Source organism: Rhamphochromis sp. 'chilingali' (genome assembly GCF_963969265.1).
Source record: "Rhamphochromis sp. 'chilingali' genome assembly, chromosome: 5".
Taxonomy (NCBI): Eukaryota; Metazoa; Chordata; class Actinopteri; order Cichliformes; family Cichlidae; genus Rhamphochromis; species Rhamphochromis sp. 'chilingali'.
In genome coordinates, this window is record NC_137932.1 from 6101465 (window position 1) to 6108212 (window position 6748).

Here is a 6748-nt window from a genome sequence, read left to right on the forward strand (position 1 = left end):
TTCTGGCTGCACAAATGCACAAAACAACCTTAGTCAACCCTCAAAATGCTCTTAAAAGTTTACTGGAAAAGTCAGGAAGGATATACCTGAATAAACATGTAGTGTGTGTGTGTGTGTGTGTGTGTGTGTGTGTGTGTGTGTGTGCGTGTGTGTGTGTGTGTGTGTGTGTGGACAAATGAGCAATGCTTCTTGTTTTGTGACACAAAGCTTCTACACACTCAAATTTCAGTTAGATGGTTATTTTGAGGGTTTGGCTAGTCATTGGGGGGATTGGTAGTTTGTATGTTTGGGCTGTTTGTGCCACAGTATTGTGTCCCAGTGGTCCCAAGATGGAGCCTTATTACATTCTCCAGAAAGAGATTTTAGCTGTAGAGCAAGGCATAAGTGTTTAGAGAGGATTTAAAAATGTGCGACATGATGGCTGAACTGAAAGACCAGATTCAAATGTAAACATTTAATATCAAAAGCTTGCATTGCTAAATTACACTTTCAATCTGGCACAATGACATGACTTTATAATCTCAAATCGCCTCCTAAAAATAACATCACTGCCAGATTTTCTGCTGTCAGTATTCAGCCATGGCAACAGTTTAGGCAGGACTGCTGATGATCTGTGCCTCCTACACAGTGTCCTTGGTTAATTCTTTTTTTTTTAGATCAGGCACAAAGTACCTAAAATTGTTTCAGTTTATGAAGCATCAGTATCTTTTCTGCCAGTCTGAAAGTGATTAATTCTTAACCTTGGGGCAGACGCCATATAAACCATATGTTTGCTGTAAATGGATTTACACACACACACACACGCACACACACACACACACACACACACACACACACACACACACACACACACACACAGATAGATAGATAGATAGATAGATAGATAGATAGATAGATAGATAGATAGATAGATAGATAGATAGATAGATAGATAGATAGATAGATAGATAGATAGATAGATTGTTTTCCTCTATTATTCTTTGTGAATAAATGAATTCAGGGCAGTTGCACAAACACAGAAACATGTGCACAAAAGAAAAATGCACAAAAAAAATCATGTTTCGATTTTCGACACACAGTATATGTACTTTGAAGGCACAAACTATCCACATACATACTTGTACATCCAAAATGGTACACAGCAAATTCAAAAGTGTTAGATTTTTTGGTGTTAATAGTCTCCTTGCAAAAGTAGAGTTAATTTTACTCTAAGCAGAGTCACATTCTTTTAATGTAACTCTGAGGTGTAAAATGATAGTAGTTAAAATCGAGTGTTAAAAATGAGTGTTTCTCTGTCAAATCTGGAGGTGTTACAATGGAAACATTAACTCTTGACCTCTTAACTCTGAACTCCTACAGGTATGGAAGCCCGTTTCCGCCACTAAAAAAAAAAAAAAAAGGATACTTAACTCGAAATTTCGAGTTATGGATCTTTTTTTTTTTTTTTTTAGTGGCGGAAACGGGCTTCCATATACAGGGGCTATGACACCAATAGAGTAAATTCACAGACTCCGCCCCCAGCACGGCTCCAATCGAAGCTGAAGTGAAGCCGTTTCAGAACATTTTGCTCTACATATTTGAGTTGTTTGCCATGCTTGGTAAGTCTTTTTTTTTTTCAAAGATTGTTTCAATTATTATTATGAGCTTTTACTTCTGTGGCTCTTTGGAGTTGAGACAAAGCTGTGTGAAAGGCATTAGCCATGTTGCTCGCTGATAGCATAATATTCTGTTTTAGCTAGCTGAAAGGTATTGTTTGCGGGCAAATACCACAGCCTTGAAAAAAGCTTGCATGTGAATTTTCAGTCAAACGTTTGGTCAAATACACCTAAAACAATGTCTAGAATGTGAAATGTTGGTATAATGGTGCTACTTGAAGCCTGAAAACGATCGCCCATAAAAAAAACGAGCAAACAGCAGTAGCAGGCGTCCTGACTGGATTCTACGTTAGCATAGATCCCTCCAGAGTTTTGTGCACATGGTTTAGGTACAAATGAAAAAGGTTGCGGTTTTACATTTAGTTCAGTATTACCTGTTGCCTGTGTCTTTGTCTTTTGGGAAAATACTTTACACAAGTAATGGCTCAAAGAGGATTCCTTTTTTTTTTTTTACTGTGCTGCAATTGTTTACTGGATTATTTGTGCCATTAATTGGTGTCAACTAATTTTTATTCGGTCTCCGCACAGGATATGCTTGTGAAGATGGAATATGGGGGAGAGCAGAAGTGCGTTGAAGTTCCACAAAGGGATGAATGAAGGACATGCATATTGTATTGAAGAAATAAGTGATGAGAATGCTGTTATTTGCATTTACCATGTCAGACCTTTTGATAAACAAAATTCTAATGAAAGTGAGAACATGTATACTGTTACATCTTTCAGAAAATGTTTTGAAATTGTGGTGCACAGTTCAGAATAAATGTTTTTCAAAAACCATTGCATCTTTTTAGTAAATGTTTATTTCCAAAAGAAATTTCTAGAAGTTCAGAACAGTAAAATTCCCGCTTTTTAGAATGAATTAGAAGATAACTCTTACGTAGTTAAACTAAAATACTCTTTGAGAGTTAATATATAAACTCTTAACACCAAGTGTTAAATTATCAACTCCTGAACAGATTTGGTGTTTAACACTAAATCAGAGTTAACGTACCAACTCTCCAAAAAGAGTTAAATTAACACTCTCTGGTGTGGACCCATATAGACACTTTAATAGTGTTGAAATCAAATCCGACAGTGTTAATTTGGACATGCTGGATTTGCTGTGTAGGTATTTGAGAAAGCAATGTTTGCACTTGTGCTACACAGATGCAGACACCCACATACAGTCTTCAGAGACTCTCAATGATTCCACTTTGACATTTACAGAAATGTTTTTCCATCCTGCTGTTACTGATCAATAGCAGCAGTAACTGTCTCCCTTGGTCTGTCAAGCGTGGTCAATATGGTGAGTGATCAAAACAAATTGTAATTACTTCATTGTAATTAAGGCCACCGTAAGACTTGGTACAGCCCGTCAGAAGTACACTGGGTGACATTTTAATTGCAGTGTAGCTCACATCACAATTCTCCTCTTGGTCCCACTCTGAAACATTTTGAAGTTGCTGCAATGTGTGTATTTCTTTTTTATTATTATTTTATTGTGTGCTTACCGTGTGTCTGCTTGATACCACATGGGCCAGCAGCAGCGGCAGCATCCTGTGAGCTGATTCTCTCTGTGAACACAATGCAGTCTCAGACAGAGTTATGCAGTAGTGAAAAACAGCAGCATCCACTTAAAGTCTGACCTGTTACCTATGCATCCTCTCAGTATGCGTGGCAAAGGGAAGTAGAACATGCGGTGCTTTTTAATGGATAGCCCAGATCAAAAACATGCCCCGCTGAGTAAATGAAATGTCTAGCTTATTTTTTGGTGTGGCGAAATAATGAGTATGGGATCCTGAAGCTTGTACAGAACCTCCTGTTGTTTCTTGGAAGTTCAGCTCATGCTGGACTGGAATAAAGGAGGTGGAACTTAAGCAGGTTTTTTTGTTCATGGCTCGCAATAATCAAAGCTGGTACAATAATCCATAAATATGAGCGCAACCAATTTATGACAGACTGATATTATAGGCCAATATTAGCAGTATCAGTATTATTAAAAGGTAAAGAAGAGACAGGAGAACCAAAAAAAAAACTATTTATGTTTTTTAGGTCTGAGGAAATATCAATCAATCAAGGCTTTATTTTCCACGTGCAGGTTGCCCTGCAGTGAAATAGGACACAGTCTTCCAGCCAACCCAGGTGGCCTTGCATGGAATGGGAAGGAACAGACTAAACACAGTCGTTATCAGGGTGTTTTTGTTCGGCTCCAGCCTTGCGACCGCAGCTGGCGCCGAAAGGGTATCCGCATGAAGTGATGGTGCTTTTTCCTTTAGTGCGAACAGCTCATATGAATTTCAAAGCTGTTCTAACAGTCCAACACTGGTCTCTCAATCTCCCGTTTGAGAGCCGCGAGCTTCGCCATACCTGCGCTCTGTGATGTTGTCATTCTTGTGCTCAAAGAGCCGATTCTGAGAACTCACGACAGTGTGCCTCCCCAAGATGTCATCCAATTTGCGCTCAGAGATGTTATTCCGAGCGAGCCCTTCCGAGATGTAATCCAGTCTGCACTCAGAGATCTTATTCGAGTATTCAGGGCAGCCGTCAGCCTTTCCAAGATCTTATCCGTGCTGCACTCAATGAGCCCATTTTGAGAAACTCACGCCTCTTCCCATCATTTCAATCCCATCGTTTTTGCTATAGCTTTTTGAAAATCTGATCTTAGAGTTAATCAGTCAAGCTTTTATATATCATTTCATTTTATTTTCAAAACTATGAGTTGCTTGATTCAGCCTCAAAGAGAAACCAGTATGTCTGCAGACTCCAGTCTCACCGGCCTGACAATGAAGTCATCCAAAAGGTAAAACAAGATGGAAAGAAGATGCATGTAATTGTCATTTAGCTGGAAACCCTACTGTGAGAATGATGTGGCTCTGTGTGCTTTGGCACCGCAAATAAACTGCCCCATATTGTTTAGTCCACAGTAACTTCCACAGCAGCGCAAGCAAACCAAATGAACAAGCCAAATACAGCAGAGTTTGTTTAGGCTGAAGAGGTCATGTGTGAAAGCAGCATCTCACCTCTGTCAGCTGTCATGGTTGCTTTCACAAGAGCCTTTGTGTTGCATTTGTTCATTTAGTCCTCTGTTTTTCTTTGATTATTCTTATCTAATTCAATATGCATATGCCTCTTTTGGTGCAAAAATTGAACTAATCTCAGCAGTTTACATATATTTGTATATCGAAGCATGTTTGACTGTTTTCTCTTCATGCACTGTGGACAGAATGTCTCCGGGCACTTTGGCTAGTCATGTGTGTCAGTTTATAGTCAGATCCAGATTTGTAGGCCCCCTGCTACCTTTCTACTGTGGTTTCTCTGGCATGGCTGACAGAACAATTTCTTGTACAAGAATACAAGAGTTTATTATTACCGGTGGTGTTGTTTTAGACTCTTGTTCTAAAACTTTTCTTTACTTTTTTTGTATCAAACTCAAAAGCAGCCATCATAGCTGTATTTCTGCTGCACCATGAAATGGCAAAGCACCTTCAGCAGGGATCTATGGAGGAGTGATGGCAGTGACCAGGAGCCTCTAGGCTTGGAACAGTATTACTGTTACATTGCTACCATGTAGTCAATCTGGCTTCTCCCTGAACAACTACTCTGCTCCGCAGGCCAGTCATTTTCTGAGCTGGGTTGTGTCGATATTGACCTCCCACAGGTACACGACTCTCCTTTCATCATTCCCTCTCTCCGCCCTAAAGGAGTAAAAAATAAGCACACCTCCTTTACTGTCTAGATTCATAACCCTTCCACTGTCAGTCAGAACTTATGGTAAGTGAGTTTGTTTGTGCATGTGTGTGTGTCTGTCTGGATGTAACTCATAAGAGTGAAAGACTACCAAAATAGGCTGTTACCTCTTTTAAGGTTGAAATAAATCATGAAATTGCAAACATGCAAAGTCCTGCACACTTTGCTTTGTTTCTAATGTTTTTTGGAGAGTTTATAAAGTTTATATTAAGCCTAATATATCACTTTAACATACTTTTGTGTATTGCAGGTACATTCTGAATGCATCTCATGTATAATTTATAGGGAAAGAAAATACTCTAATTCTTTCTCTCACAGACTAGAAGCAGGACTTAATAGGAGGCCAGGACAAGACTGGCATAACAAAAACACAAAATATGATATACATGCATTACAGAAAAGCCTAAATACCTGAGGTCTAAAGCTCTTTGGTTTTCCAAAATCTGGGCACTTTGTAAAATAAATCACTCTGCTTGTTGTTATGCAATGGTTTTGATAGATAGCATGTATGGGACTGAGTCATTGCACCTAGTGACTTTTTGTCTTCTTTCTTGTGCCAAGACTTGCCCTTTAAGGCATCCCATCTGCAACTACACAGATCAAATTTTATCTATATTTGGATACTTTCCATAAATGCAAAGCACTTCATGTAAATTTTATATTTCTCTAATCTCTAATAATGTTGGAAGCGTACACGACACATTTGCACACTGCAGATTTTGCACAGAGGAATGCAAGTCTGTAGATTCAATCTGCCAACAAACTGCTGATTGTTCAACATGGATATTGTGTATTCTCGTTCTGTCATAGTCCCGGTGCAATATCTTTTGTTTTAGTAGCTTGTTCCATTGCTCCCAGTACATCATTATTGCTCAATTGCGCAATAACATCTGTGTATCACAACAGTAATTATTACATTTCATTACATCATTTTAGAGTAATCAAACACGCCATAATCAACGGCTCATCAGCGTGTAATTGTACATCGCTATTCAAAATATCACCGTCATGTAATTATCAGCGAGCGTCGTGAAATTACTTTCCCGGCACTTTGTTGTTTTGCGAACGCCCCGACTGTCATTGTAATGGTAAAAGCAGAGACGCTAACCTTGGTGGTACATTTATCTCAATGACCTATTTGTCAGTGATGGAGATGATAACATCTGTGATACATGATACACAAATGGTTCCTTTGATAGACAGTCACTCACAGGCGGCGTAATATCTCATCGTGCTCCCACCGCTGCTGTTTCCGAAAATAAAATAAATACAAGGATAATTAATGCCCAATTTCTGTGCCCTTGAAATTAAGTTCATAATGCCTTTTGTGATAAGAGCATAGTGAAATAAGCATGAAAGGCTCTCTG

At 38.9% G+C, this 6748-nt stretch overlaps 1 long non-coding RNA gene across 1 annotated transcript; it reads left to right on the forward strand.

Moving 5' to 3' along the window:
* The first annotated feature begins 1208 nt into the window (after window positions 1-1208).
* LOC308397205 lies at window positions 1209-2424 on the forward strand. The gene is made up of 3 exons (XR_013971699.1): window positions 1209-1359; window positions 1478-1598; window positions 2184-2424. It is a non-coding gene; the product is annotated as an uncharacterized lncRNA (long non-coding RNA).
* The last annotated feature ends 4324 nt before the right edge of the window (window positions 2425-6748 follow it).